This window comes from Vigna umbellata, chromosome 5, assembly GCF_029865625.1.
Source record: "Vigna umbellata cultivar VRB3 chromosome 5, Vumbellata_1.0, whole genome shotgun sequence".
Taxonomy (NCBI): domain Eukaryota; kingdom Viridiplantae; phylum Streptophyta; class Magnoliopsida; order Fabales; family Fabaceae; genus Vigna; species Vigna umbellata.
Window position 1 is genome coordinate 66,053,404 of NC_142169.1, and position 13,131 is coordinate 66,066,534.

The window sequence follows — 13,131 nt, forward strand, 5'->3', positions numbered from 1 at the left end:
ATGAACGTATCTGCAATAAGTTTATTTTGAATATATATATATATATATATATATATATATATATATATATATATATATATATATATATATATATATATATATATATATATATATATATATATATATTAAAAAGTAAATAATTTTTTTTTAAAATATGATAGATTAAAATTATATATATTAAACATTGTTAAAATGAAAAACTATAAATTTTAATATCGTAAAAGTACTATTTTTTATAGATTTTTTTGGTTGATAAGTAATAGTAAAGTAGCATAATTTATAAAATATCCATTGTTACCATGAATAATTTTTTACTTTTAACTTTTTAACTTTAAATAGGATTGTTTACAATTGTTTTCAAATGTAAATTGAAATAAAATTGCAAAATCAAATGCTAATATAAATAAAATCAGTTTTTATGAAAAAAAATTAAAATAAATCATTTTCAATCATGTGAATTTAAAAGACATTTATATTTTTAAAAACAAGTCTAATTATCTAAATCCAAATATAAGATAAAAGTATAAAAAAAATTACATAATTATTTGATTTTTTTTTTATCATTTTATGGTATTTAAAATACACTTATTTGATTTTGGTGTTTTAAAGTATATTAAAAATATTTTTAATATATTTGAATACAGAGTACATGACGAGATAAAAAAATATGAATAATAAACTAAACTCATATCGATACTAATGTCAATTTAAAATTCATTCTATATCTATTACCACCTAATATCTATTTGGAACGGTGATTTTATATTTATTAGGAAGGTTATCTAGAATGTGTGAGAGGGGTGTGGAAATGGTTTTAGCATCCCTAAGAGAGTGAAGGTTGTCCAGAGATTTTCCATGTGCAACTGGACCGCCATTGCTGCTATGTCAAAAGTTGAAATCAGTGATTAAATGGGATATAATTGGTAAACAGAATTCAGAAAAGGAAAAAAGGTAGAGGAAAATGATTGGCGAGTTGAGGAAAGAGAAAGAGACAAGTGTATTATTACATATGGAACAAGAAAAGAACATGCTCGGAGAGACAAGAGAAAGGCAATGCCAAAGGAGCAGCAACTTGAACAACATCAAGCCACCTTGCTTTTTTTAGTTGTCCTTATAAACACTGTCTCCTACTCCATTCACAAAGACATATAACATGTTTACAACTTTTGGAGTTTTTCACACTGTAACAACATCCACGTGAATTTTTCATTCATGGATTCTACGCACACAACTTCAAAAGAAACAACCCTATCATAAATTTGAAATAGTTATACATTCTGTAGAAATGAAAATTTAAGATAATTTAAATATTTTTTTTTTCCATTTTCCAAACATTTTTAAGGATAAAATTATGATAATAAAACTTTAAAATGGACAATACTTTGTATATGTGATAGTTAATTACAAGGATATCACTCAACAAGTTTGGAATCACTAATAATGGAATATTTGGTCCTCGAGTCCTCAATTAGAGACATTCAATTTTTTTAGATTTCAACAAAAAAACTTGTATTTTTATCACATCTAATAATTTCACATCACTTAAAAGTGGATATCTAAGATATTTTAAATGTTCCGAGACATTATTTAAAAATAAAACTATGATGAAGAAGATTCCAAAACGATTAATACCTAAGATATATTGTAATTAATCTTAACAATATTACCCAATAGACTCGAGATCGAAATAATAACATTTATTTTGGAATTGATTTCGATATCTTAATCTCTACACTGGAAATAAGTGAAAAATTTATGTTTTTATCATATCTAATAATCTATATCACTTAAAAAATCAAAATTATAGATAATTTGAATATTTATTCTAATTTTTGATACTTCTTTTAAAAATAAAACTATAATAAATGTAAGATTCATGAAAAAAAAAATAATATATATATATATATATATATATATATATATATATATATATATATTTATAGTAGTAAATTTTAGTATTTTATTAGTAATAATAATTTTAATGGATAGAAAAATGTAAATTTTGGATATAAAATTATAGTAATTTTAGAAGGAGAGGTTCAAATTTTTGGTAACTTATTTAGTAAAATTTTTTTAAATGGAATAGTAAAAAGTAAATAGTAAATAGTAAAAAGTAAATAGTAAAAATAAATTTTCAGCATTAAGATTCCTTAGCATGGAAGAAAGTAGTAGGTAGAAATTAGGATCAGATTTGGTGAGAAAATGATTGAAATATTATTTTTAAATAATATTAAAATAATAAATAATATTAAAATATTAATGAATAGTAAATTTTTTTTTACTATAAATAGCCATGGGAGGGAAGGGTATTTTGCACCAAGAAAAGAGGAATCAAGTGAGAGCTTGAGAAATAGAGAAGAAAGAGTTAGGGAGAAATTTTTAGTTGCAAGAAGAGTAGAGGTTCTGAAGGGTTTCGGGGAAACAAATTCGGAGCAGGAGATTAAGTCTGGAATAGAGGTAGGGGAGCTAACCTTTCTATGTTTATTTTTTTATGATTTAATAGTTCTATGCTTTTATATTATGATTTAGTATTATTTTATTACTATTCATATATTGAAATTCTGTGTGAATATTGTTAATGTTTACTGTATGTTTATCTATGTTGAAATTCGGTATAAATATTATATGATGTTGTTTTGAATCTGTAAATAAGAAATTTGTTAAAAACTAATTGAGGAACACTTTGGCTAAGGAAAGACTTGGTACTTAAGTTGTCCATTGTGACGCACCTCTCTTTCCTGGAAGTCTACTCGACAAGTTTTTGACTTAAATCCTATTGAACAGATTTTGTACTGTTAAATTATTATGCAATATATGTTGTTGGAATGGAAATGTATGATTAATTCATGTTATTGTGATAGATATGAAATTATGAATTATAATTGTGATTATTGCATTTTATTATATTGCAATTGAGTTTATGCGTCTGAACATGATATGAGTATTATGGGGAGATTTTGTAAGGATATAATGTGAGTTGAGGAATATGAGTATGGTATGAGTCTTGTGGAGAGATTCAATAATGTTATGGTATTTGTGTATATGTTGATGTTGAGAGTCCCGTAGTTGGGGGTTATCCTGATACTCTAATAATTATCTAGTCTCAAGTAGAGAGGGATGAATTATGTGGTGAGAGGAGCAGGAGGTCCTGGTCTATGTGCCTGTTTTGGACATAGTGAGGGGACTATCCTTGTGGGTGGTATGGAGGGCAGGATGTCCTGGTCTATGTGCCGGTTTTGGACATAGTGAGGGGACTAACATTGTGGATGGTATGAAGGGCAGGATGTCCTGGTCTATGTGCCGGTTTTGGACATAGTGAGGGGACTAAGAATGGCATCACAAGTGGGGAAGCTTTCGTTGAATTACTCAACAACATATCGTCGGGGATAAGTGTATATTGGGTATTGTGAAATGAGTGTCTATTGGGTACTGTGGTGTTTATTGGGTATTATGGGACGAGTGTGCAATAGGAATTGTGGTACGATGGTATGAGGGTGTATGACATAATTATTATATGATACTTATATCAAAGTAATTATGCATGTTTTATAAATGATTTGTTGCATGTTAGCTCACCCTACTTGTTTGTGTTTTCTTTTGTGTTTGGGTATGTGCGATGATCGTATAATTCGTTATACGGGAGCAGATGAAGGAATGTCGTCTGAAACAATACCAAGGAAGAAAGAGATCGAAGAATAAGTTAGAAGAATTCAAATTATATTTAGGAGTTTATAGTTGAAATCTGAGTTTAAAATATATCAACTGTGAATTTTTAAGTGTGAGATTACGGGATGTTACCGTAAATGTAATGTTACAATATATAAATTATGAATTATCCAATGTGGGATATTGGGATGTTACATTAATGGTATCAGAGCAGTTCGTCCTTAGGATGACCTCTGTGTTGTGGGTCTTCCGTGTCTTCTCTGTGAAGAATTGAGTCTAAATGGTATAATTTACCATTTCGTCCAAATCTAGATAGTAGAGTATTGTGTCTAACTACCATGACTTTTACCATAGATGATTTTCCTTTCTTAATTCTGAGGGTTTGAGGAAAGATATTAGAATTAGTTAAAGCCTTGATAGGGAGATATAATACCAGAGTTTAAGTTTCAAAGGATGAGTGAAGATGTTGGTGTTTAGAAGTAAAATTTTTTAGAAGTTTCTAGAACAAAATTAATAGATGAGATATCTTGCGTTTCACAGAAAGGAGTTGAGTTCGAAGGCTAGATTAAGATAAGCTTTGGATAAGCATGAATGTAGCAAGATTTGAGAAATCAGTTTGGTTTAGTATATCAGTAACGTTAGAAGTCAGAAGAAGGAAGTGTTGATAAGAAACAGAGTGGCATTGTATGAGATTGGTAACATGGATTGATGTATCGGTGATGATTGGAATCTGAAGAAAGAAAATGGTGGAAGATTTGAACATAAAGTTTAAAATAAAAAGGGATAGGAGTACTGAAGTAGATTAAGAATAAATCAAATATTAGACGAAGAAGAGTATATGAGAAGTGGTATAAGGCATAAAGAGGATTGAGAGAAAGTTTAATAGGAGGAGAAATTTGTAAGTTAAGAGAACACGAGGTCTTTAGAGAAGAATGAAGTATTGAAAGGATTTTAAGCTAAATGGATGATTAAAAAGAGATGGTTAGATTTTTTTTTTTTAGTAAAATGTATTAGAGATAAGATTTGAGAGTATGTGATTTTGGTATGAGGAGTAGTGGAGAAAATCCAAGTACGAAAATTTTGGCTTTCGGCTTATGCAAATATTCGGTATTTTATGATAGGATTAAAATGTCATGATTTACGGTTGTAAATTTTATTGATTTTGGAATGTTAAAGTTAGTAGAGGTAGTGTAGGTTGAATTGATATTATTATGAACATGGCAATATAAGGAAGAAGAAGAGTTTGGAAATAGATAAAAAGGAGGGTTGCAATACTAATGTGATTAGGGAATTAGGAATAATTAAGAAGTTGTAGGTTGTGATTGGAGCAATTTCATCAGGCATAGTTATATGGTAGTATTCAAACCTCAATGGTGATATAAAGGATGGGTAAAGATTTATATGTCGCACCTTGATCTCTATCCAGTGATGTGTGTGAGTGAACTTGTTGATACTTACTTTTAGTTCGCATAAGATAAAAATTTTAGATTTAGTTAACACTAAATATCCTGGGGATATGGTTTTGATCTAGGGAAGCACGTTATAATTGAGGTTGGTTGTGGTTGATTGCCTTGATAATCTCTCTAGATCATTTAACTTATGTGGCATAAGTGGTTTATTTAAATGAGTGGGTGCAGTACTGATAAGGAATCTAGTTAGTTTTAAATTCGGCCTTATTGAGATTAAAATAAGTGGTTTCGGAATTTATAACATTGTTGATTGAGTGATCTGTTGAGTCCTATCAGAGATACACAATTATTAGGTACTGGATTAGAGACAACATTAAGTTTGTGAATTCATATTAGCTTAGGATGTGGGAAGGTATTTTGAGGACAAGGTTTATATTCCTAAGATTTAGAGTTTATAAGTTAATTCTTGAAGAATGTTTTAACTTAGGCTAGTAATGTTTGCTAGGAAAATAATTACATGAAGGTTGAGGTAATTTGGAGTATAATCTTGAAAGAAGTTTGATTATTCTAGTTTTGTTAAATACTTCAGAAGTGTTTATCAGGGAAAGAAAATAGTGATTCAACATTTAGTGTGGGTTAAATAAAAGATGAGGATCAATATTTTAGGGATATCTGACCAATGCAAGTGAAGGATAGACATTATAGTCTAGGGTATGATCGAAAGGATGGTTTGATTATGTTCAAATATGTTTTTAGAAGTTTATGGTCTTCAAGAATTGTGAGTTGACTGTTGTAGTTAAGGGTGAAGGCAGTATTACCGAGAATCAGATAAGTTCATCAAGGACGAGTGAAGGAAATGATGCATGATCTTAAGTGTGGAAGGGTTTCTATGGATGTTATAAAGCATACTCAATATAGGTATTACTTTTGAACAAGTTCTTGATAAATGGGTATAGAAAAGAAAACATAAGGATGAATTATTTAGTAATAGTGTTTTGGACTCCGTGTAATCATCAGAGAAATTAGAAATTTTACGGAAAATAGAAGTATAAGGTAAGGTGGAGCAATCTAGTATAAAATTTTGGTAAACATAAGTGGCTTTTGGAGGCGTACGATTTCTAGGAGTGGAAACTGTGTTGAGAAATTTCTAGGCGTGCAGATGAGTATTAAATTAAAATTTTTATGTCGAATTTTCAAGGACGAAAATTTTAGTTGTTGGGGAGAATGTAAGATTCATGAAAAAAAAAATATAATATATATATATATATATATATATATATATATATATATATATTTATAGTAGTAAATTTTAGTATTTTATTAGTAATAATAATTTTAATGGATAGAAAAATGTAAATTTTGGATATAAAATTATAGTAATTTTAGAAGGAGAGGTTCAAATTTTTGGTAACTTATTTAGTAAAATTTTTTTAAATGGAATAGTAAAAAGTAAATAGTAAATAGTAAAAAGTAAATAGTAAAAATAAATTTTCAGCATTAAGATTCCTTAGCATGGAAGAAAGTAGTAGGTAGAAATTAGGATCAGATTTGGTGAGAAAATGATTGAAATATTATTTTTAAATAATATTAAAATAATAAATAATATTAAAATATTAATGAATAGTAAATTTTTTTTTACTATAAATAGCCATGGGAGGGAAGGGTATTTTGCACCAAGAAAAGAGGAATCAAGTGAGAGCTTGAGAAATAGAGAAGAAAGAGTTAGGGAGAAATTTTTAGTTGCAAGAAGAGTAGAGGTTCAGAAGGGTTTCGGGGAAACAAATTCGGAGCAGGAGATTAAGTCTGGAATAGAGGTAGGGGAGCTAACCTTTCTATGTTTATTTTTTTATGATTTAATAGTTCTATGCTTTTATATTATGATTTAGTATTATTTTATTACTATTCATATATTGAAATTCTGTGTGAATATTGTTAATGTTTACTGTATGTTTATCTATGTTGAAATTCGGTATAAATATTATATGATGTTGTTTTGAATCTGTAAATAAGAAATTTGTTAAAAACTAATTGAGGAACACTTTGGCTAAGGAAAGACTTGGTACTTAAGTTATCCATTGTGACGCACCTCTCTTTCCTGGAAGTCTACTCGACAAGTTTTTGACTTAAATCCTATTGAACAGATTTTGTACTGTTAAATTATTATGCAATATATGTTGTTGGAATGGAAATGTATGATTAATTCATGTTATTGTGATAGATATGAAATTATGAATTATAATTGTGATTATTGCATTTTATTATATTGCAATTGAGTTTATGCGTCTGAACATGATATGAGTATTATGGGGAGATTTTGTAAGGATATAATGTGAGTTGAGGAATATGAGTATGGTATGAGTCTTGTGGAGAGATTCAATAATGTTATGGTATTTGTGTATATGTTGATGTTGAGAGTCCCGTAGTTGGGGGTTATCCTGATACTCTAATAATTATCTAGTCTCAAGTAGAGAGGGATGAATTATGTGGTGAGAGGAGCAGGAGGTCCTGGTCTATGTGCCTGTTTTGGACATAGTGAGGGGACTATCCTTGTGGGTGGTATGGAGGGCAGGATGTCCTGGTCTATGTGCCGGTTTTGGACATAGTGAGGGGACTAACATTGTGGATGGTATGAAGGGCAGGATGTCCTGGTCTATGTGCCGGTTTTGGACATAGTGAGGGGACTAAGAATGGCATCACAAGTGGGGAAGCTTTCGTTGAATTACTCAACAACATATCGTCGGGGATAAGTGTATATTGGGTATTGTGAAATGAGTGTCTATTGGGTACTGTGGTGTTTATTGGGTATTATGGGACGAGTGTGCAATAGGAATTGTGGTACGATGGTATGAGGGTGTATGACATAATTATTATATGATACTTATATCAAAGTAATTATGCATGTTTTATAAATGATTTGTTGCATGTTAGCTCACCCTACTTGTTTGTGTTTTCTTTTGTGTTTGGGTATGTGCGATGATCGTATAATTCGTTATACGGGAGCAGATGAAGGAATGTCGTCTGAAACAATACCAAGGAAGAAAGAGATCGAAGAATAAGTTAGAAGAATTCAAATTATATTTAGGAGTTTATAGTTGAAATCTGAGTTTAAAATATATCAACTGTGAATTTTTAAGTGTGAGATTACGGGATGTTACCGTAAATGTAATGTTACAATATATAAATTATGAATTATCCAATGTGGGATATTGGGATGTTACAATAAATAAAACTATAAATAAATAATATCTCAAATTTATAATAATTAATCTAACTATCGACATTATTCCAAATCAAAAGAATATAAAAGATTATTTTATTATTTTTTAAATATTATCCAATCAAATATTGGATAGTATGAGGTAGGCAGTATCCTACGACGATAAGACATACACACTATAAAGGTTGATCAAAGTTTATTAATATAAAATAATTAAATTTAGAATTAAAATATTAGAAAATGAAAAAAAAAATTCCAATTTTTGGATGGTTTCTATCTGCAAATTCGTAGTTTTGTGATCTTGTATACAGAACCATCCACAAGTTTTCTACTGACCAATTCGTCCCAGTCAATTCTTAGTTGTACAAAATGCAACGCATATAAATTCATGCAAATGTCTGATATTTGTTTAATTTTAAAATAAATTTAATTTTAATTTTATGTAGCTTTGCAATACATCTATTAATTAAAAATTATTATAAAGTTTAAATGTGAGTTTAAATTTTATATTAATTAAAAATGAGAAATATAAACTTTATATAAAAATCACAATTATATAATAATTTCAGACTAATAATTTGGTAATCTTCATTATACAACAAATAAGCTAACTTTTACATGATAATTATGGCCTGAATTACTTAATTGAACTATATAGTTCACTACAATAAAACTATTAAAAACTAACAATTAAAATGAATTATTTTGATCAAAATGAACTTAGTCACTTGTACATTTGGATTTTTTATACCTCACAACAATACTGGTTTAAGTCTATTTTGTTAAAGAACAAAATAAGTGGTATTACCATTTCCTTACAAGTTGGTAAAATAATAAATGATATTAAATTACTTTAGCGTGGGTTAAAGTTTATTAAAACCTACAAATTGTGACCAATGAATAATAAAAAAAGCTAAGATGATTTTGTAATTCTCAAACAATTTCAATCAATATTTAAAATTTTGTTTGAAAAAATATATATTAAATATTTCATATAATTGAAAAAAAAAATGTTATGATATTTTATTAAAATCATGAAAATGTATTAACTCTCTTATTTTTTATAAAAAAAATAACTTTAGACAACAAAAGAATAACCAAACTATTAACAGATCATCTCTACCATGACTTCAAATGTAAAGAGTTAAAAATTGATAATCATTAAGTACTTCTTACACATAAGCAATGAATGTATTTTAAATATTTATTATCAAAAACATTATTTCATTTAATGCAGTTATGGATATTTATGTTTTATTGCAAACATATATTACAAATACAATTCTATAACTAGCTATTTTAAAATTGTGTAGATAGAAAATATGAAGCTTCACTATCTATTGGAACAATATACAATCCATAGTTTAAGAAAATGATTGACTTAACTGCTTTTATATTAGAAATCTATATTGTGTACTTTGAACTCTTTTTTTAAATGGTAAATACTATCCATATTCATTTGTAATATAAAAACTATTATTAATAATGATGTTTTTTTTTTACAAACTCTATCTACTAATGGATACAGATATGTTCATGAATAAACTAAAAAATATTGATTAAGTTAAAATAACTTGGTATATAATAATACGAATTCATATATATAATGAACAAAAGTTGTTACATTTATTTTAACTAGTTTATTTTAAAGATATATAACAAGCATTTGTTATGGTTATCTTTTACACTTATTAAAACATTTAATGTCCTTAAATAATATTATTATCATCAATAATTATTCATGTTATGATCTTTTTAATGAAATGAATTATATATAACTACATCCAAAATTTAACATTTTAAAAGGTGAACAAATATATTATCTTTATTTTTAAATTAAACTTTTATTCAGTTTGAAAACAAGTGAAAATCCACTCCTGACATGAGATGTTATTTACTTAAGAAAAAAAAATGTAAAATGAAATTCATGATTTATTTGCTATGACATGAAAACTAAAAATCATAATAGGATCAACATGACAAGTGAAAATTAGGTTATATCATAACATAATCGGGTTATTGACTTGTTTAATTCTTTAGATCATTTAGTATTATAAATTGTTAAAACTTATAAGAGTTTTATCTATTTAATATAAGTGACATATGATCATTTGTAAGAAATTATATATATATATATATATATATATATATATATATATATATATATATATATATATATATATATATATATAATAAAGAGGAAGTAACATATTTGAGATAATTATTTGATAAATTACTAATTCAATATTATATTTAGCATTTAATTTTTAAAATATCTCTATCTATTATTTTTTATCATTATTAAAAATGATTAATAAATATATTTTTTAAATAATTAATATTCTGTAATAAATAATTTATTTTATTATTTCAATTAGTTTTTTATTGAAAAATGTTTATATTTTGAAAAACACACTTAAAGGGATAATTTTGAGAACCACCTACTAACCTTCTTTAATTCAACTTAATGGATCACATCAACCAATAAACTTTCTATTGAACTTCATCATCTTTCATTAATTCAAACCACATAACTTATTATTATTATTTTTTAAAATTAATTTTCAACTTTTCCACTTGCACGACTCTTTTTATACATTCTTAATCTACCAGAACGATCCAGTTCTCCTTTTATTTACCTAAATAAATAAATAATCATCAATTTTTGTTTCTCACTTTCTTTAAGGATCAATTATTTCAATTTTTACCTTTGTATTTTTTTTAAGATGTAAATTATTTTTCTTTGTCTCAAGTAGTTGTTGTGATTTTATTTATTTTATGAAGATTTTGTAATTATGTTCATATTTTTAATTAAACTTTTTATTTAGTTATGACTCATAAATTTCATTGTCAAACCTCAAAAACATATTTCGATGAATTTAGTTTTGAGAAACAAACAAGATTGTATACATTTTTGTTTTATATTATTTTATAAAGTATTTTGGACTTTTAAATGTTTATGGCATAAAATGATGACATCAATAAAATATTTCTTATTATTTTTATTATTGTTGACTGAGTAAGAGAGATATAATATTTTTGAAATATGAGTTAAAAAAATTATTATTAAGGCATTACACAAAACTTATTGAAACAATCACTTTTGACTTATGTTCAATTACTCGTACAATATATTAATAAATAAATCTAAAATAAACAAATAGATTAAGTCAACAATATTATTTACTTATATAGAAACTTCTGCAAGAAATAATGAGGTAACATTGAAAATACGGGAAAACTAACTAAAAAACAAAAAAATTATTTAAAAATAAGAAATTTATTAATAAATGCAATTACTCGGTTAATACATAAATATATGTAATTCATATTATATATATTATTTTCATATTCATCTCCAATAAAAAAATGTTAATAATTACACGAGTATATAGAAAAAAAAAATACTGAATAAGACCATGAGAGACGTATAATCAAAGAAAATTAATCATTATGTTATCAAATTTGAATGACACAATCCACATCTTAGTGAAAAGGAATAAATCTAAAGAAAGGACAACCAATTAAAACTTTAACACTTAGATGAGAAATATAATGATTATTATCGCGTGTAAATATGTTCACTGTGGTAACATACTATATATATATATATTCAAATATGTCTTAATATAGATATAGCATAATTTAATAAAAGAAATAAATATTTTATAAATAAAAATTTAGATCATTAAAAAAATTCCTTACTTATTAGAAAGTTCAAACTAACAAAGATAGTAAAAAAAATTGTCAATAAAAAAACAAATATAATGAAAAGTTCAAGCTAATCAGTGAAGTTATTCTCGAATTATTAAATTTAAAGCGTTATAATCAATTTAATTTAAGTCCACAAACTCGAGTTTTTAATGAATATAAATTTTTTATTAAAAATTGCTTCTAAAAAATTTACAAATTACACAAATTCAACAATTAAAAAAATTATTTAAAATTTTAAAAAATAGTATAAAATTAAATATAATTACCAAATAATTAAATTAAATAAACATTAACATCACTATATTTTATTTAAAAAAATTCCTGGAAAAAATGATTTAAAAATTTAAATAAAAAAAATACTTATAAAAATATGTTGTTATAAAAAATTAAATAACAATATAACATTGCTATGAACATTAAATAAAAATATTAACATAATTATATTTATTAAAAAAATTATTTCCAAAAAAATGTTGTTATAAAAAGTAAACAAAGAAATAAATAACTAAAAATATTAATATATTTATACTCATTGAAAATACCTTTATAAAAAACTAAACTAAAAAATTTCTTAAAAAGAACTAATTTAACAAAAAAAAAGAAATTATAAAATTATTCATATAAAAAAGTATACACACAAAAGTGACAAATGAATAACTTATACTTCAATTAATAAAGAAAAGAAAAATAAAATACAGGAAGTATATTTTTAAATACCTGATAAATGGAGAGTTTCATTATTTTAGTAAATGAGAAAAGATTTGTATGTACAAGAAAAACAAGAAAATAACCGCATGACGTTTTTTTATATATATTTGAAATTTATTTGTACTGGGAGCGATATATTATCGTTCTATCCGTTGCTGACGTGGCCCAATGAGAAAAGCAAGTGCTTCCACTCAAACACAATCGACTCGAACACAATCGACGGACACATTGAAATTTGCATGTCGAAATTTGAACACGTTTTTTTGTTCAGACAACTATACTTATACCTACCAGGATTTAGTATGTTTTATACAATAATAAGAAATTTTATAAAACAAAATTGTAATAAAAATTACTTATAAATAATAATAAATAAAAAATAAGGTCCTGTTTGGTTATTCCCTTTGCTGCACTTTT